The sequence below is a fragment of the Schistocerca serialis genome, chromosome 5, assembly GCF_023864345.2.
Source record: "Schistocerca serialis cubense isolate TAMUIC-IGC-003099 chromosome 5, iqSchSeri2.2, whole genome shotgun sequence".
Classification (NCBI taxonomy): domain Eukaryota; kingdom Metazoa; phylum Arthropoda; class Insecta; order Orthoptera; family Acrididae; genus Schistocerca; species Schistocerca serialis.
In genome coordinates, this window is record NC_064642.1 from 19,814,809 (window position 1) to 19,835,825 (window position 21,017).

Here is a 21,017-nt window from a genome sequence, read left to right on the forward strand (position 1 = left end):
AGTGTTTAAGCTTATCTGTAACTTGAGAATTTCCTTTCCTAATGGACACATTATTTCAAAATCATTAAACTCTCCTTCTCTGAGAACTTTCATTTTTTAGGTCATATACATAAACTACAGGTAATTGAAGGTATCACATTAATAAACAGTTGTCTTTGAATAATTTTGGAGTGACATGCAGTCCAAAGAGTGTCAATCTTTCAATTAATTCAATTAAATTTTATTTTATCTTCTTTTCTTCTTCATTTCTGAATGGACTGTAAAAGAACCAGTTTTTTATATTTTCTGTCATAATTTCATTTTGTTCTGCTTTTTTACATTATCTACTTTTCCTTAATGCTTAATGCTGCTTCTTCAGGGGATTATCACGTCACCTTAAATTCAGTTATTAAAGGATGCCCACATAGTACTAGGGGCAGAACGCTTGCTGGCATTGAAAACGAATAGCAGTGAAATCTAAATTCAGATTGGGATTTACACTGACAGTATCTTGCGAATTTATTACACATTCCAAATGTGAAATAATCTGGTTGAAGTTAAGCATTAAAGTTGGGAAAACATGATAATCACATGCTTTTACAGACCACCTCCCATAGTGGCGGAGCACACCCGAGAAAATTCGGAGAATATTATAAGTTTGCTTGTACTGTCAATAATGTATAAAAATGAGGACTCACTAATCAGGTCATCTTAGGTTGGTTGATGTTGTCATTCCCTTTATTTTCCACCCAAAATGCTGAGAGTTGCAATTTCTGAATTTCATCTTGATTCCAGAAGATGCTGGGGAATTGCAAGTCAGCTCTGGCGGAGCCTTTCATATGTGAATAAGCATGATGCAACTTAGGTGTGGCAAGCGACTCAGACATTGCTAATGACTGTTTTGTCTCAACAGTCTCTCCCCCCCCCCCCCCCCCCCCCCATGATGAGAACCACATAAGAGGCACTTGTAGCAACAAAGTAATCATTGCCCCCCTCCCCTAAAACAATTCCTAATAATAATAGAAATATTCCTATACATATAATTACGGGGACAGGTACATGGCCTAAATTTCCAAATGGATGTTACTATAGAACAGATGAAATTGTTGAATGGCTTAAGATGTCAAAATGCCAATTACATCAAGCAATGGAAACTCCAGGTAGGAATGGAGAAAATACCAATAAATTTATACAAAAGGTAACTAAACAGACAGGTAATTTACAACACGAACAGATATTAGAATTTCTGAAGATACGAATGTATTGAAAACACATGTCAGGAGATGGAATGGTTTGGAGGAGTATACATGAAGGTTTACAGCAATGTTTAATCTGGTGGAGGAGGATGCAGCAGATGACAAATTAGAAGGGGATGAAAATGGTTGAATTAGCTACAAAAATATATTTTTGAATAAGCTTGGTGTAGAGGAGAAAAGTTTCAGTGGAATTCAGTCACTTACTGACAAGTTGGCATTTAACAAAGCCACTGCAACCAGCAGAACTAACTATAATGAATTGCAGCACTGTTTCAAAAAGTATTAGAAATCTATACTTCTTTTATCCAATTCCACAGTTTGTTGAGAATGGCTAGTGGAAGACTGAACAGTGGGCCAGCTGACAACATCCAAAGCATGTTCACAATTGGTGCTGTCTGCTAAGCATGTAACTCTGGGACGCATTCTGAATAGGGAATATAACTTGCACATTTCAATTGACACGGGGTTTGACAATGTCCTGCTGGAACAGGGAGCCCTGAATATTGTAAAGGTGGTCATATAACTTCAATTTACATAAATTTCCTTATGGAGACATTTCTGGAATCTGCAGTAACCACTGTTGCTAAAATAAAATGATCTAAGACATCATTTTGTCAAATGATGTACCCCAACATTCACATTTAGTAAGTGGAAGTGGTGGCATAGGGTTCCTAAGCCTTCAGATGCTGTGCCACAGTTGTGGGTGCAGCGCGAAGCCTCTAAATAGCGACAGTGTGTGGTACTTGCCAGATATAGATCTATGGGTACAGGGACACAGAATAAATGTTGAACAATAGTTTGGTGATAACTATATTCAGGTATATATCTGAATTTACATACGGGGCCAACTGCAGGTGTGATTGTGTGTATGATGGCACTGGGTACCTCTATCATCCCCATTTGCTTTGTAAACTGATTATTGTTAACAGAAACCATTGCATCAGCTAACCTGCAGATACTGCATATTCTTTCCTTGGTACACTGCTGATATTATGCTCCAACGGGATAACAGTGATGAAAAGTTGTTCAGAATTTGTAAGCGCTTTTTTTTTTTTTTTTTTTTTTTTTTTTTTTTTTTTTTCTTTCTAAGCAGGTACACAGACCTTCTATGATCTGTCCTTTAATCATGAAAGCTGCCAATTCAGCACAGTACAGACTTTGCCACTGAGCCTGGCACTATCAGTACCTTCTGACAACAACCTGTACCAAAGAACAGTGCTTAGAGGACACATTCCCTGTGCCTTTGATAATATGGTATAGAATACAGAGCAAGATTTTGCAGTGTGCAGTACCTCCACATCTTATATTGGTAAAAATGTGTCATTTGCATTGAAGCTAATCTGTGTTAGAATAATCCCATGCTCTTCCGAACACATGTTGAAGTGAAAAACAAAATCAAATATATGAATTGCAAACTATACGCTTCACAGGGTGAATTACCTTTATACGTGTTCATATATTGATGGGTCAGTAAATTTATATTTGATGTGAATAGAGAAAGTCTGAAGGTTATGAGTTGTTAACAGTAACACTAACAACAAATCCGTGACATAGTACGAAACTTGGGAAGACAAAAATATCCAAAAACAGGATGTGCTGCTTAGAATATACGCAAAAGAGATATACTATGAATTTGTGACAAACAGAAAACCAATAATACTAAGAGCTTGTAACAGACAAGATTTAGATGCTACAAACCAGTAAAAATGTGTATAAACCTAATAACAATAAAATATGATGGAACAGAACTAAAAAGTGAATATGTAACTCAAAGAGAATTTTTAAAACAATATAACTGATATGAATATAATCAAAAATAAACTAATAACAATACGGAGAGGATAAAAAATAAACAGAAAGAATTAAATTGAAATATATGAGATGAATAAGAGGTGCCAATAAAATAGTAAATAGTCAGTGGAAAGTATAAAAATTATATACGTGTATTGGTGTACACCACAAGCAATATGATTCATGGAGGAGGGTACATAGCAATTTCTTTCATCCTCCACCCCTCCATACTGAATTCCATTTGAAGACAATATGTAGGAAGTACAATTGTCAGTATGTCACTATCATTCTGTCACTATGTTTATATGCCCTCCCCCCACCCCCCACCCAGTTCTCGTAAACCAATTTCTCAATATTGCTTCCAGATGGTCATTTAAACACTCCAGCAACTACTCTGAAAATATGGTTCTAGCTGACAGATTGCCTTTTCAACAATCTGTATTCACTCAAATGTAAACATTTACCATTTATGAAATGAGACTGGGTTGTCAGAGTATGACATGCTTTAAAAAATGTACGTTAATCTGAATGGAATAACTTTTGTACAATGAGAAAAGAAGAAATATTTAACAGGTAAAGAAGTTATTAACCTCCTAAATTTAACTCAAGATAAACATACATCATGCTAACTAAATCAGAACCAGAAAAGCTAACCTGGAGAGGCCATTCAGTTTAAACAAGTTACGATGAAAAAACGTATTTTGCCAAGAGAGTAAGATCTATTCAAATGTTAACACATTTTTTTAAAAATAAATAAAAGACATGTTCAGTTTTCATCTTCCAGAAGTTCTGTTCCGTGTAAATGCAGCATGAATAAACCTGATTTTCTCCAGTTTTGCTTCCGTAGTCATTATGAGAATGTGTACTGCAGGAAGAAATATGTTTCTTCACTCATAATGGAACATGGTCTCCTGCAATTGCAACAATAATGTTCTTCATGATTTTGTGTATTGTCTCCTAAAGTACTTTGTTGAGAATATCAGTGACAGTTTGACACTGACTGAAAAGAAATTAAAAAATGGGAAAACATGGAAATTTTTCACAGATCACTGCAAGGCCATTTTTCTATTATCTGCATGCCATGTGTCATTTATATCCACCCAGATTGCTGTGCATCTTAACACATTGCTTCTGGGATTTGGGCAAGTGCGTTGGCCCCCGACTGAATCAGCCCGACGGACTGACGAGGAGGGCCAGTGTTCCGGCCAGCATGGATGTAGTTTTTAGGTGGTTTCCCACGCCCACTAGGTGAATACCTGGCTGTTTCCAAAGTCTTGCCTCAGTTACACGAGTTGCAAACATTCAGAAGATGTTCACACACTTACACATATTAACACTATACACAGACACTTGGGTACACATATTCCCCTCTGTGAGGGGTGATGACAGGAAGGGCATCTGTTCAGTCCTTAAATTAACCACACCATTTCTGATAGTAACCATGCCAACCCTGTGTAGATGCAGGACAAACACAAAATAAAAAGAAGCCATGTCTCAATTTATCAGATCTCAGTTATGGCACTTTCCTTAATTGAAGGTGCAGGTGGGTGTTAAAACCTGCCTATTATGAGGAGATTGAAAATCCAATTTTAATGTTGTTAAAAGGCTAGTAGAAAATATTTGAGGTGTCAATCCAAAGAAAACTCTAACTTAGTGTCACAAAATATATTGATATCAATGGCGACTAACTGCCCAGATAGCCAAGCAAATAATCTGCCTCACATATTATCATTGGGGGCCGCTGTGTCGGCCAGCCTGGATCATGTTTTTAGGTGGTTTTCCACATCTGCTTAGGTGAATACTGGACTGTTTCCTGAGTTCCACCTCAGTTACACATGGTGAAAACACTCTGAGAAACAATGTCAAATTTGACCATGTGATATATATACTAGACACAGACAGAAGGCATACAAGGATCCTCCTCGGGGGATGAGGAGAGAAAGTTGGCAGTAATTTTAAACACTTTCTGCATTTTAAGTTTTGTTTGATGTTATCACAACCTTTAACATTGATCTTTATACAGATCTCTACAAAAAGTGCATCATATTCATGGTCAAAGTCAGCCATGGAAAAAAAGCAGAAAATGCAGACTATATGCAAAGTTAATGATGGTGTAATGTAGCGTTAGTGTGGTAAGGAAGATTTTCAATGTCAGTGTGTTGGGTCACAGCCACCTGCATGATTGGTCTGCAGGGTGACAAAGTATGCTAAGTCACTGCCTTAATGACAATCATGATCTGATGATAGTTACTCCAGTAGCAACTTCCTTCTGCTCATTGTGTTGTATTAAAACAGCTTTAATTTAATTTCACAGTCATTTATACAAATAAACACGACTCTTGAAAAGGCTGTCTCCACAATGGGCTTTTACAAATTGTTGTGACTTCCATGTGACACACACTAATCCCTACTAGGCATGCAGTCTTAGGTTGGACAGCTTGATGTCAGACACAAACATTCCTCCTCAACATGCTCCATAACATGATGATAATTTCTGCCTCTTTCTCGCCCAAGGCATCCCTGAGCCAAGTGACTTACTTGTCAGCAAGAGCGAGAGCACCAGCAGCAGCGAGTACTGTTTGTATAAAGCGTTTATTTTGCATTTTGTTTACGACCTTCCACTAAGGAAGGGATTCTATTTGTGTTTATCTGCTCTGCATAGTAACTAACAGTTCTTGATAAAACTTTACGTAGTTTTCGTGTTAGATTTCTTAGTGTTTTCTTGATCGTTTAGAACAGAAAGCGCCCTAAAACCGTCTTTTGTTTGTTTCGCGGCCGTTAGCCACTAGTCACTTGAATCAGCAGTTGTCTTGTGACAGCCAGAGCGAGAGCACCAGCAGCAGCGAGTACTGTTTGTATAAAGTGTTTTTGTACTTATTTGCTGCGCTTAGCTTTTAAATAGTTTTTCTGGGAAAACCTAGCGTAGTTTTCGCGTCTCGTATTTCAGTGAGTGTTTCTTGATTATCAGAGTAGCTCATCAGAAGATTATCTTGGGAATTTGTCACCGTATAGAGTAGGGTAAACATAGTCATGTGTAGGGACTGTGGTTGTTGTGAGCGGACGCAAGGAGAATTGGCCACTCTTCGGAGGCAGGTGGAGGCTTTGTCTGTTAGGCTCATCGAGCTCGAGGCGCAGGCGTCGGCTCGTAGTGGCGTTGGGGCAACTGTGGTGAGACCTATGCCTACTTCGGTGGCCTTGGAATCACATGGAACCCCTGATGTCGCTGCGTCTTCCGGCAGTGAGCATCTTACCGGCCAGCCATCACTCCAGGGTGAATGGCAGACAGTGGTGGGCTCGCGCGTGCCTGGCCGAAAGGCGAAGGTGGGATCTGGCCGCGTGGCAGCTGCCTTACCCCTTTCCAACAGGTACGGGGTGCTTCCTAGTGGTGATGACATCGTTTCCGAGCCACCACAGGATGCCTCGCCTGTTGGGCCAGTGGCCGATTCTCCGGCAAGGTCCCGACAGTCACAGAGGGCGGGCCTATTAGTTATAGGGAGCTCCAACGTTAGGCGGGTTATGGAGCCCCTTAGGAAAATAGCGGGTAGGTCGGGGAAGAATGCCAGTGTGCACTCGGTGTGCTTGCCGGGGGGTCTCGTCCGTAATGTGGAGGAGGCCCTTCCGGCAGCTATTGAACGCACTGGGTGTGACCGGCTGCAGATAGTAGCACATGTCGGAACGAATGACGCCTGCCGCTTGGGTTCTGAGGCCATCCTTGGTTCCTTCCGGCGGCTGGCTGATTTGGTGAAGACAACCAGCATCGCACGCGGAGTGCAAGCTGAGCTTAATATCTGCAGCATAGTGCCCAGGGTCGATCGCGGTCCTCTGGTTTGGAGCCGTGTGGAGGGTCTAAACCAGAGGCTCAGACGACTCTGCGACTATAATGGTTGCAAATTCATCGACCTCCGTTATTGGGTGGAGAACTGTAGGGCCCCCCTAGACAGGTCAGGCGTGCACTACACACCGGAAGCAGCTACTAGGGTAGCAGAGTACGTGTGGCGTGCACACTGGGGTTTTTTAGGTTAGAGGGACCCCCCCTTGGGCGAAACGATAAAATACCTGACGGCTTACCAGAGAGGACATTATCATCGTTGATAAAGAACGTTCGTCCTCAGAGACCAAAAACAGGAAAAGTTAACGTAATATTGGTAAACTGCAGGAGTATCCAGGGCAAGGTTCCTGAATTAGTATCTCTTATTGAAGAAAATAGTGCACATATAGTATTAGGAACGGAAAGTTGGTTAAAACCGGAAGTGAACAGTAACGAAATCCTAGACACAGAATGGAATATATACCGCAAGGATAGGATAAACGCCAATGGTGGAGGAGTATTTATAGCAGTAAAGAATTCAATAATATCCAGTGAAGTTATTAGCGAATGCGAATGTGAAATAATCTGGGTTAAGTTAAGTATCAAAGGTGGGTCAGATATGATAGTCGGATGCTTCTATAGGCCACCTGCATCAGCAACCGTAGTAGTTGAGCGCCTCAGAGAGAACCTGCAGAACGTCGTGAAGAAGTTTCGTGATCATACTATTGTAATAGGGGGAGACTTCAATCTACCAGGTATAGAATGGGATAGTCACACAATCAGAACTGGAGCCAGGGACAGAGACTCTTGTGACATTATCCTGACTGCCTTGTCCGAGAATTACTTCGAGCAGATAGTTAGAGAACCAACTCGTGAAGCTAACGTTTTAGACCTCATAGCAACAAATAGACCGGAACTTTTCGACTCCGTGAATGTAGAAGAGGGTATCAGTGATCATAAGTCAGTGGTTGCATCAATGACTACAAGTGTAATAAGAAATGCCAAGAAAGGAAGGAAAATATATTTGCTTAACAAGAGTGATAGGGCACAAATCGCAGAATATCTGAGTGACCACCATCAAACGTTCATTTCTGAGGAAGAGGATGTGGAACAAAAATGGAAAAAATTCAGAAACATCGTCCAGTACGCCTTAGATAAGTTCGTACCGACTAAGGTCCAAAGCGAGGGGAAAGATCCACCGTGGTATAACAATCATGTACGAAAGGTACTACGGAAACAAAGAAAGCTTCATCATAGGTTTAAGAGTAGTCGAATCACAGCTGATAAGGAAAAGCTGAACGAAGCGAAAAAGAGCGTAAAGAGAGCAATGAGAGAAGCATTCAACGAATTCGAACATAAAACATTGGCAAACAATCTAAACAAGAACCCTAAAAAGTTTTGGTCATATGTAAAATCGGTAAGCGGATCTAAATCCCCTATTCAGTCACTCGTTGACCACGATGGCACCGAAACAGAGGACGACCGAAGAAAGGCAGAAATACTGAATTCAGTGTTCCGAAACTGTTTCACTGCGGAAAATCGTAACACGGTCCCTGACTTCAGCCGTCGCACGGACGCCAAAATGGAAAATATTGAAATAAACGATATCGGAATTGAGAAACAACTGCTATCACTTAGTAGCGGAAAAGCATCCGGACCAGACGAGATACCCTTAAGATTCTACAGTGATTATGCTAAAGAACTTGCCCCCTTTCTATCAGCAATTTATCGTAGATCGCTGGAAGAACGTAAAGTACCTAGCGACTGGAAGAAAGCGCAGGTCGTTCCCATTTTCAAGAAGGGTCGTAAATCAGATGCGAATAATTATAGGCCTATTTCGCTTACGTCAATCTGTTGTAGAATAATGGAACATGTTTTGTGTTCTCGTATTATGACGTTCTTAGATAATACAAATCTCCTTCATCATAACCAACATGGATTCCGCAAACAGAGATCATGTGAAACTCAGCTCGCCCTATTTGCCCAAGAAATTCACAGTGCCGTAGACACTGGCGAGCAGATTGATGCCGTATTCCTGGACTTCAGGAAGGCATTTGATACGGTTCCGCACTTACGTTTAGTGAAAAAAATACGAGCTTACGGAATATCGGACCAGGTTTGTGATTGGATTCAGGATTTCCTAGAAGAAAGAACACAACATGTCATTCTTAACGGTTCAAAATCTGCAGATGTAGAGGTAATTTCGGGAGTACCGCAGGGAAGCGTGATAGGACCTTTATTGTTTACAATATACATAAATGACTTAGTTGACAACATCGGTAGCTCCGTGAGGCTATTTGCAGATGACACGGTTGTCTACAAGAAAGTAGCAACATCAGAAGACTCGTACGTACTCCAGGAGGACCTGCAGAGGATTAATGCATGGTGCGACAGCTGGCAGCTTTCCCTAAACGTAGATAAATGTAATATAATGCGCATACATAGGGGCAGAAATCCATTCCAGTACGACTATGCCATAGGTGGTAAATCATTGGAAGCGGTAACGACCGTAAAATACTTAGGAGTTACTATCCGGAGCGATCTGAAGTGGAATGATCACATAAAACAAATAGTGGGAAAAGCAGGCGCCAGGTTGAGATTCATAGGAAGAATTCTAAGAAAATGTGACTCATCGACGAAAGAAGTAGCTTACAAAACGCTTGTTCGTCCGATTCTTGAGTATTGCTCATCAGTATGGGACCCTTACCAGGTTGGATTAATAGAAGAGATAGACATGATCCAGCGAAAAGCAGCGCGATTCGTCATGGGGACATTTAGTCAGCGCGAGAGCGTTACGGAGATGCTGAACAAGCTCCAGTGGCGGACACTTCAAGAAAGGCGTTACGCAATACGGAGAGGTTTATTATCGAAATTACGAGAGAGCACATTCCGGGAAGAGATGGGCAACATATTACTACCGCCCACATATATCTCGCGTAATGATCACAACGAAAAGATCCGAGAAATTAGAGCAAATACGGAGACTTACAAGCAGTCGTTCTTCCCACGCACAATTCGTGAATGGAACAGGGAAGGGGGGATCAGATAGTGGTACAATAAGTACCCTCCGCCACACACCGTAAGGTGGCTCGCGGAGTATAGATGTAGATGTAGATGTAGATGTAGATTCATGCCTGCCGTTCTCTGTTTATGAAGACTTCAGTGTTTTAACCATTATTATGTTACAAATTTCATTTACAGTAATTTTATAATGATTGTTGATTATAAGTCGCATAGAACATGAATATCTTTTTAATGTGTTTTCATGAAAGACCTTTGCTTCTGTGTTTTATTTACAGTGTTCGACATTATCGGAACGAAGAGGGAAACCCGCCCGAGGGAATCCCGCACATGTGCTCGTGTGTGTGTGTGTGTGTGTGTGTGTGTGTGTGTGTGTTATCAGCGCCCTTACACTCATTAAAACAAATGAATGTGGATAAAATCCATAAAACTCCTGCATACTCTGCTCTCACTCCCATCTCACTCAAATTGACCACACAATCACTAACTCATATGCACTAAAACAATGGAGAATGAGTTAAAGTAGCTATAGATGAGACTAAAACACAAATAAAATGAGAAAGGTGCTAAAAGGAAGGCACAGGGAAATGTCACTGGCTGACCACATACTAAAAACATGGGTGAGCCAGTCACCCTGTTAACACATTACAACCATCTCCCTAAAGTCTTGGGAAAATATTGGATACTTTGCAAAACTTTAAAACTTGAACCACATTCATTTGAATGTTACTTAAAATAGAGGGCAGATCCGGCAGCAAATCCACTACAATCTGCTGGCTGGAAAATAAAACACAAGCCAATAAAATGTGCCACGCAGTGATTTGTACATCACAAGCACCACACAATGGAGGATCGTCTCACTGGAGCAAGAAGGAGGTATGCTATGGCCGCATTGTGGACTTCATTAGATGGAGCTTATTTTCAATCACTTCCAACCACTCTTCCTCCCACTGACACAAGATTCTGGATCTTAACAGTGAGGCTACAGCATGCAGGGGAATAGCACACTGAAATAACTGAGAATCACAACATGCCTCCTTAACTGCTAGATCCACCCTTTCATTCCGTGCAATACCCATGCGCCGTGGTACTCAACAGAAAGGCACCTCCTTCCCCAGACATTGTAACTGGAGGAGGGCGTCCTGGATATTCTGAACAACTTTATCTGCTGGATACAAGCATTGTAGAGAGTGAAGGACACTCAGAGAATCAGAACAGACAAGAAATTTAGTGCTGGAAGAACATCTCACGTGCTCCAAGATCGCATATAATTCTACAATGAAGACAGTAAGGTTGAGACAACTGGACCTTGAGAATACAATCTGGGAAAATAACAGAGCAACTAATGGAGTCTGTAAAGACAGCTACATTGTTGAGGTGTTCACATAAAAGTCCTTCCACGAACACACAAAAGCCCTACAAAACTGAAGCAGACATCCCCAAGACCTGTGCCTAAGGCACTTGATGATATTTAGTGCCTTCAGGGTTCTAGCTTTCATGTCTCTCAGGTGCGGTAACCATGACAGTTTGAAGTCAAAAATGAGGCCCAGAAACTTCGCTAAGTCTTCAAAATGTAGACTGGTGTCCCTCATATGAAAGGTAAATTAAAAATATGATGAGAACGATTGAAATGAACATGCGCACACATTTATCTACAAAAAATTGAAAACCTGTCTTTGCAGCCTATTCCTCCAACCACTGCACTGTAAGCTGCAACTGATGGGTTGCTTTGCAACACTGGAGAAGAAAGAAAACAGAAAAATTGTCCACAAATAAGGAGCACTGTACAGGACTCCTTACCATATATGTGATGCTGTTTATGGCTATGACAAAGAGGGTAACACTTAAAACACTGCTCTGATGAACACCATTCTCCAGCTCAAAACAATCCAACAGCATGTCACCAACTCGAGAAACACATAAAAGTTAACAAAACGTGCAAGCTTCCAGAGCCAGTGGCTCCTTCTTCTGGCAAAATGGTTGAAGGGGAAGGAAGAGGGATGAAGGAAAAGGACTGGTGAGGTTCAGGAAATGGGGAGAATTATGGAAAAGCCACGTAGAATCCTTGGTCAGCAGAGACTTACCAGGCAGGATGAGAATAAAAGATTGATTGTAGGGGGTTGCACAAGAAAATATTTGAAAACTTGGAAACTTAAAGATTGAAGATAGGGTAATAAGTAAGACAGAGATTAGTGACAAAACATCATGCAAGAGTTAATAAGAGCAGAAAGCTAAGTGCATAACAGATGGTAAAGGCAGGGGCAGGGAAAATATACGGAAGGGAGTGAAGAGAGGAATAGATACGAAGGAGAAATTCTGAAACTGAAGAAATTAACATAAATTAAGGCACGGTGTGTGGCGAGAACTAAGGACATGTTGTAATGCCAGTTCCCAACAGCAGTCTTCTGAGAAACTAGTGTAAGATGGAAAGATCCAAATGGAATATGTTGAACGAGGCACTGAGGTCATGACCTGCAAGAGGATATTCTGTTTTATCAGTCTACACCCTCTGCCCATTCACTGAAACTCATAACTTGGTGATAGTCATACCAATGATGCAAAAGGCTCAACAATATTAAATAACAGCTAGTACATGACATGTGTCATTCCACAGGTGATTTTTCCTTTGAGAGTACAGTAAACCCCCCCCCCCCCCTTTTTACACATTTTAACAAACCAACCCAAGAAAGTGTAAAATGCAAGAAAGTGTAAAATACAGGAAAGCGTAGGAAACACAGCAAGCCATGATTTCATGCCTACTGTTCACAAAGACTGCCAACTTTGGTGTTTTAACCAATGTTGTATTACAAGTTTTCTTTACTATAATTTTATAATAATTATCAACAGTAAATGTCACATTAGAGCACAAATATCTGTTTAATGTAGTTTCAAAAAAGACTTTTGTTTCCGTTGCCTGAGACTGCAGTCATGTGTGTGAGTGTTTGCGTATTTGTTTCTATTGTTGACGAAGGCCTTAATGGCTGAAAGCTATAATTGTAAGCGTCTTTTTGTCATGCCTATCTGCGACTCAGCATCAATGCCATATGGTGAGTAACAACTTTCCTTCTCATAATATTGTTACACTCAACATCCTGGATTTTCCATTGTTTGACTTTTGTTTCCGTGTTTTATTTACACCATAGGACAAGGTTGGAACAAAGAAGGAAATGCATGTTTGTGTGTGATAATCATAACAGCAGTGGCTGAGTGCTGACACATACAAACACACTTGCAGGTTTCCCTCTTCATTCTGATCCTGTCCGATGGAGTAAATAAAATATGGAAGCAAACGTCTTTCATGAAATCACATTAAAAAGATATTCATGTTCTAATGAGAGACTTATTATTGATAATCATTATAAAATTACTGTAAATGAAATTTGTAACACAATAATGGTTAAAACACTAATATCTTGATAAGCAGTGAACAGTAGGCATAAATCTACATCTTGTTGCTGACAAGTAGGTCACTTGGCTCAGGGACGCCCTGGGTGAGAAAAAAGGCAGAAATTGTCATTATGCTCTGGAGCATCTTGAGGAGGAATGTTTATGTCTGGCATCGGGTTGTACCTAACCAAGACTGCACACCTAGTAGATATTAGCGCATTTCATGCAGAAGTAACAATGATTTCTGAAAGCCCATTAAAAAGATGACAGTCTTCAAAGGTGGTGTTTATTTGTTTTAAATGACTGTCAAATTAAATTAAAGCTGTTGTAATACAATGCAATAGGCAGAAGGAAGGTTGCTACTGGAGTCACTATCATCAAATCATGATCGTCACTAAGACAGTGACTCAGCATACTTTCCCACTATTCCAAACCCTGAGAACCTATAATATACGTTACCATGACCCAACAAGTGACAATGAACATCTTGTTTGCTGTGCTAACGCTACATTACATGATCAATAATTTTGCACATAGTCTGCATTTCCTGCTGTGTTCCAATGCTGACTTGAAGCAGGAATACGATGCACTTTTTGTAGAGATCTGTATAAAAATTAATGTTAAAGATCATGATAACATCAAACAAAATTTAAAATGGGGGAAATGTTGTAAGACAGAATTGTTAATGATGGAAAAGCATTGTATTGAGAGAATAGGACTTCTGATGGGACTGACAAAAATGAACGTAAACAGTGGGAAAACATAAATGCGGGAATGCAAAAACAGGGTTTTACTGCATATGTTTTGCCAGTTACAAGACCAGTATAAATGGTGGTAGGAGGGTGATTAAGGCAAGTCTTACAGTGATGACGATCACATAGGTAAGAGCCATAGGGTAGGGAAATGGGTGCATAAGGAGCAGGTCTAGTTGTGGTGGGGAAAATGCTGCACAGAATGAACCTAATTTCATGGAATGATTTTGGGATTTCATAACCTTTTCAAAGTAGCTGATTAATACATTCAAGACTAGTGTACTACTGAATGACAAGAGGTGTACTCCTAAGTTGTTCTTTGGAGGGATCAGCAGTAGCAGGATTGGATGTGATCACCAGAGAAATCTGCTTTTGAACTCGCCTGGTGGAGTAATTACGTCCAGTGAAGGCTGAGGTGAGAGTGCTGGAGTATTGCCATGAAAAGTCTGCAGCTGAGCAAATATGTTTGCCTCAAATGTCAGGGCTGTGTGGGAGGCTGTTTCACATGGAAAGTATCACAACTGTCAACATGAAAGTACTATTGTTAGTTAGTTAAGTTTAATGTGAACAGAAGTGTGCAGGTGACCCTCAGTGAGGATTAGGTCAACATCAACGAGAGTGGCATGGGAATCGGAATAGGCCCATGAAATTCAACTGGGAGAATGTATTTAGAGACCAATTGTTCTGAGCCAATCATGTGGTAGGATTCCACATCTATAGTTAACAAACCAACCAGCAAGGAAAGAGACTTGTTTTTGAAGAGCTTTAGTACTTAATGTGCATTTTGTCAGTATCTGGAGCCTTTCCAATCTTTGGTATTGTTATGGCACGCTCTACTTCTGTTCTTACAATATCTATACTATCACTGTCCCAGACACCATGATCAACACTTCCTTTCTCCCTGAAGTGACTTTCAATGTATTCCACTCACCTAGTTTCTCTTCAGTACAAGAGAAGATGTAATCTTTATTAAAGAGGAGCCCTCTTCCTCTGCTGTTGCTAATCCCTGCTACTTGCCTTACTTTCTAGCACATGTGGAATGAGTCATGCTTCATTCAGTAGTTCTATTTCACTATATGCCTTTGAAGATGATGTTCTTTTGCATTATATATTTCCTTCCAGATTACTTTCTGCAATTATCTGTAATTACCAGGCCTTTACTTTTGAAAGATACGTGGTCATTCAGTTGTAACATTTCATATGTCATCTAAGGCTTGTGTTTCTTATTCTCGTTTTCCTTGGCTCACTTCATTTACTATAGATTTGACTTGGTTACAGGTGTCTGCAACATTATTTTCATATGTTTAACTACATATACAGAGTGATTTTAGTAAAAGTTATGGATAATCTTTCACTTCCTTCAGAGTTTGAAAGAACATGTTCTAGTCAACATAAAAGCTTTCTCTGTATCTACAAATGCTATAATTTTAAGTTTGGCTTTATTAAACTTGCTTTTTAAGATAAGTTATAGGGTCAATATTGTGTCGCATGTTCATACATTTGTCCAGAACCAAAACTCCTTTTCAAAGGTAGGCTTTTATGTCTTACTTTTCTTCCATAAATAATCTATGTTAGTATTTTGCAACCATGACTTATTAAACTGATGGTTCATGCCTGTCAGTACCTACCTTTCTTGGAATTGGAATGATTGCCCTCTTCTTGAAGTCTAAGGATTTTTTGCCTGCCTCATACATCTTGCATACCATATGGAATAATTTTGTCATGACTGGTTCTCCCAAAGGCCTCAAAAATTGTGAGAGAATGTCTTGTTTGGACTAGGTCTTTCAATGCTCTTTTCCCAGTATCATATCTTCACCTAATTGTCTTCATCATCTTATAATTCATCTTCATCTAACTCTTCTTCCATTTCTGTAACACTGTCTTCAAGTTTGTTTCATTTGTACAGCCCTTAGATATGTTCCACCCATCTTTCAGCCTTCCCTTCTTTGCTTCTGTAACCATATAAACTGAGAGGTTCTGATTTCTGCTTTTTACTTGCAAGATGATGTTCATGTTCTTCTGAAACAGTTAAGTCCAATATTCAACATAATCATAGAATGCAGGCTTTCACAGCCAATATTTGTATTTTTCTTTCTTTTTTGACCAGAGCCTCATGCCCATAAAACAAACATCAGCAATGATTCAATATAATATTGATACAGGATGTTATTTCATACCACCTGACATCAGTCAGTCAAGAAGGATACATTGGGATAAAGCACTTTGTATTTGATGGTTTTGATTGTTAACTTGACTGAGGATTCTATTCTGACAGCTGGTTGTAACATATTTTATAATTCTCTGAATCCCAGCATCACAATAAAATGGTGTGGGAAATAGGGTACTGGCAATGTGATAGCAGAATAGTGACACAGCAAAGAGATACAATTCCTACACTATTTATTAGTAAGCACATATACATGTTATGTGTAAGCATTATGAGTGTATAGAGTATACTAACTCTTAATGCATTGCAGAACAGCAATTCTAATTTACAGGGTCATAGATGTTACGCCACCACCCTACCTCCCCCCCCCCCCCCCCCTCTCCCCTCCTCTCCCATCTCCCGCCCTTGCCCCAGCCCTGTAGTGTGGAGCGCGTGAGGAGAGATAGGTGGGGTGCCATCCATCTGAAGTAATGTAGATGGCTGTGTGATGGTGGATGGTGGATGTGGTGGAAGACACGTCGTAGTCAGCACTCAGCAGGGTGCGTTGTGGGGCGCAGGACATGTCCAAACTGTGAGGTCAGTGGCGCGACTAACAGGTTGCTGCTGGCAGCATTAGCAGATAAGGAAGTAGTCTTGGTGGCATCTTTAATCGTTGCTGGCTTTGCAGTATTGTTGGCAGGATTCCCTTGCATTGTTGCATCCACAGGAGGTGTGGGGCAGGCAGTTATGTACACCGGGGTGGTTGATTGGTTTCAAAGAGGCGTCCCTACCAAACTGCTAGGTCATCAGTCCCTTGTTCTGAATAAAACAATGCCACAAGAGTGAGAATAAAACAAGCGAGACTGACAACACAAAACGGAGAGAAAGGAAAACCACAAGACTGACGGAAGGGCAACAAACACTTAAGTGGGCAAAAGGGGAGAAGAAAACCACAGAAACACAAGAAACAGGTAGAAGAGATTAAAACAACAAAACAGATTACCATAGCTGGCTGACCATGAGAATAAAAACAAGAAGCCAGCCACTCTGCAACACATTAAAAACCTCTGCCCTTAAAACTAAATCAGCTGATGAGGCATAGTCATATAAAATTAGTGGCAAAGAGTCCAGCAACCGAAGATTTCATCGCAGGGCAGTCAAAGTGGGACGGTGCACCAGAATATGGGCCACTGTCAACCGGGCATCACATAGACACTGAGGTGGATCTTCACAGTGCATGAGGTAGCTGTGGGTCACCCAAGTATGGCTAATGTGGAGCCGGCAGAAAACCATAGAGCCCCTGCAAGAGGCCCACATGGAGGACTGCCACACATTCGTAGTCTCCTTAATGGCATGCAGTTTGTTGTGCATACTGAGACTATGCCATTCAGTCTCCCAAAGCCGAAAAACCTGGTGGCATGAAAATGAACGCAAGTCAGTTATTGGAAAGCCGATCTCCACAAGCGGTTTCTGTGTAGCCTGTTTGGCCAGCCTGTCAGCAAGTTCGTTTCCTGGGATTCCGACAAGTCCTGGGGTCCACAAAAACACCACTGACTGACCGGACCATTCCAGGGCATAGATGGACTCCCGGATGGTCACTACCAAAGGATGACGAGGGTAGCACTGGTCAATAGTTTGTAGGCTGCTCGAGGAGTCAGTACATGGAAGAAATGACTCCCTAGGGCATGAATGGATGTGCTCAAGTGCACAAGATATAGCCACCAGCTCTGAAAACACTGCAGCCATCGGGCAAGGAATGCTGTTCAATATGTCCTCCATGGACATACGCGAAGCCGACGTGAACATCAGCCATCGAGCTGTCAGTGTAAACCAATTCATGGCCTCGGTATATGTCAAGAATCGAGGGGAAGTGACAGCAAACAGCTGCGCGGCAGGTGTAGACCATGGAGGTGTACATGTATGGACCTTGAGAACTGGTGGTAAAGGCAAGGACTCCAGTTCAGACAGAAGGGATTGGATGCAAACTGCAATTGTAACACCTGATCTGGGCCGCTGGTGTGGGAGATGAACTGCCATGGGTGGGAAAAGGAGATGGTAATTCGGATGTGCAGGAGAACTACGAACGTGTGCAGTGTAACTGGCGAGCAGTTGTGCATGCCTGACACGCAATGGAGGGTCTCCAGCCTCTGCCAGGATGCTGGTCACCAGACTCATCCCAAAAGCTCCCATTGATAGTTGAACACCACAGTGGTGGACTGGGTTGAGTAAACACAACCGTGAGGGTGCCGCTGATCCATAAACCAGACCTCCGTAATCAAGGCGGATTGAACAAGAGCTCTGTAGAGCTGCAGCAGCGTAGAGTGATCTGCACCCCAGCTGGTGTTGCTCAGGCAACAGAGTGCATTGAGGTGCTGCCAGCACTTCCGCTTAAGCTGACGAAGGTGAGGAAGCCAAGTCAAGCGGGCATCGAAAACTAGTCCTAAAAATTGATGTGTCTCCACTACAGTGAGGGGATTGTCAGTAAGGTAAAGTTCTGGTTCTGCATGTATGGCATGACGCCGACAGAAGTGCATAACACACAACCATGTGGCCGAAAACTGTAAGCCATGGGCTAGGGCCCATGACTGCGCCTTGAAGATGGCTGTAGTAGGTGCCACTCAGCAACACCAGTACTGGTGGAGCAGTACGAAATGCAGAAGTTGTCTGTATACAGAGCCCTCTCTGTACGGACGGCCCTACAGCTGCTGCTAGACTGTTAATGGCCACTAAAAATAGAGATACACTCAATACAGAGCCCTGCGGGACCCCATTCTCCTCGGTTTTGGGGGAACTAAGGGAGGCACCAACTTGGACATGGAAAGTACGAAGCGCCAGGAAATTCTGGATGAAAATCAGGAGCGGGCCGCCGAGACCCCACTTATATAATGTGGCAAGGATATGATGTCACCAGGTGGCGACATACGCTTTTTGAAAAGCAAGAAAGATGGCAATAAGGTGTTGGTGTCTGGAAAAGGCTCTTTGGATGGCAGTCTCGAGGGACACAAGATTATGAGTGGTAGAGCGACCCAGGCAGAAACCATGGAGCCAGTAGGCCACGTGATTCCAGGACACACCATATGTTCCAGCAGCTTACAAAGAGCATTGGTGAGGCTGATGGGCCGATAGTTATCCACATCAAACAGGTTTTTGCTGGGTTTGAGCACTGTTATGATGGTGCTCTCCTGCCAGTGTGATGGAAAGACACCATCGCACCAGATCTGGTTGAAGATCACGAGGAGATGTCGCTTGTAGTCAGACAAGAGATGTTGAATCATCTGACTGTGGATCCGATCTGGCCCAGGAGCTGTGTCGGGGCAATGTGCAAAGGCACTGAGGAGCTCCCACTCTGTAAACGGGGTGTTGTAGGGTGTTATAGGATGGAGGAGGGGGGAGTAATTCTCTGACGCAGAGGCATGAGCACAGTGCTTGGCAATCGCATGTGTGTCTGTAGATAACATGCCATTTATGTTAACACCAGAAACACCTGTTGGGGTCTGGTACCCAAAAACGAGTTTGATCTTTGCCCAGACTTGGGAAGGTGACATATGGCACCCAACAGTTGAGACGTTATCTCTCCCAACACTCCTGTTTCCGTTGTTTGATAAGCCGCTGAATACGGGCACAAAGCCGTGTAAAGGCTGTGAGGAGCTCCAGCGAAGGGTACTGCTTATGCCACTGTAGAGCTCGCCGATGCTCCTTAATTGCCTCAGTGACTTCTAGCAACTACCAAGGGATTGTCTTTCACCAGGGGCACCCTAAAGAATGAGGGATCGTGTTTTCCACTGTAGAAATGATCAATGTAGTTACCTGCTCAACCACCACATCGATGTTACCATGTGGGGGAGATTCAATGGTGACAGCAGAGGTGAGGGCTTCCCAGTCTGCCTTGTTAATAGCCCATCTGCGCACGCGTCCATGGGCCTGACGCTAGGGCAGTGACAGGAAGATGGGGAAGTGGTCACTACCACACAGGTCATTGTGTGCTCTCCAATAGATAGATGGGAGAAGGCCAGGACTGAAAACCAACAGATCAATGGCCGAATATGTCATGTGCCACACTGAAATGTGTGGAAGCACCTGCATTTAAGAGGCAGAGGTCAAGTTGTGACAGTAAATTTTTGGAATCTCTGCCTCGGCCAGTAAGCACAGTGCCATCCCCCTAAGCGGTTACGAGCTTTAAAATCTCCCAAAAGTAGGAAAGATTTCGGGAGTTGATCAATCAGTGCAGCCAATGTGTTCAGGGGTACTGCACCATCTGGGGAAAGATATACATTGCAGACAGTTATTTCCTGCATTGTCCTTTTCCTAACAGCCACAGGTCCAAGAGGGGTGTGAGGAATGGAGGAAGACTGTGAAGCTCTTCGTCCAGCAGCTTTTGGCTCCTTGAGCCACTGGCAAATGTCTGCCACAACATTAGTGGAGACCTCGGGAGTGAGGGCCCCGAGGGACACCTTCTGCATGAGAGGAGCCGCAGGAGGCTGTTGCTTCTCCAGCTGGGGGGAGGGGATCAATGTCCCCTGTGTTTGGGGGGGCCTTGCTCCCAAAGTAGTAGCTTTGGGAAGAATGGAGGAAGATTTGGCCCCTACCACCAAGGGGGCGGATGTATTCTGGTGACCCTGAGGGCCCACTGTTCGTGGCACAGATTGAGGAACCACTGGCACTCGGAATGGCGATGGTGATATAGCTGCAGCATATGACGATGTCAATCGAATGGGGGGTAATCTTTCAAATTTATGTTTAGCCTCTGTGTAAGTCAACCGGTCCAGGGTCTTGTACTCCACGATTTTCCACCCCTTTTGGAGTACTGGGCAGTCTGGCGAGCAGGGGGAATGGTACTCGCCACAGTTGATGCAAGTGGGAGGTGGTGCACACGGAGT

At 42.3% G+C, this 21,017-nt stretch overlaps 1 protein-coding gene across 2 annotated transcripts in view; it reads right to left on the reverse strand.

Moving 5' to 3' along the window:
• The window catches only part of LOC126481452 (biogenesis of lysosome-related organelles complex 1 subunit 4), a 57,963-nt gene that overhangs the window by 4,029 nt on the left and 32,917 nt on the right, over positions 1-21,017 (reverse strand). Inside the window, exon 4 of one of the 2 annotated variants that reach the window (XR_007587563.1) lies at positions 15,623-16,013. The exons of the other annotated variant lie outside the window; for it this stretch is intronic. The gene's annotated coding sequence lies outside the window, so the exon portion shown is untranslated. The remainder of the gene's footprint in view (positions 1-15,622; positions 16,014-21,017) is intronic. 2 annotated transcript variants of the gene reach the window in all.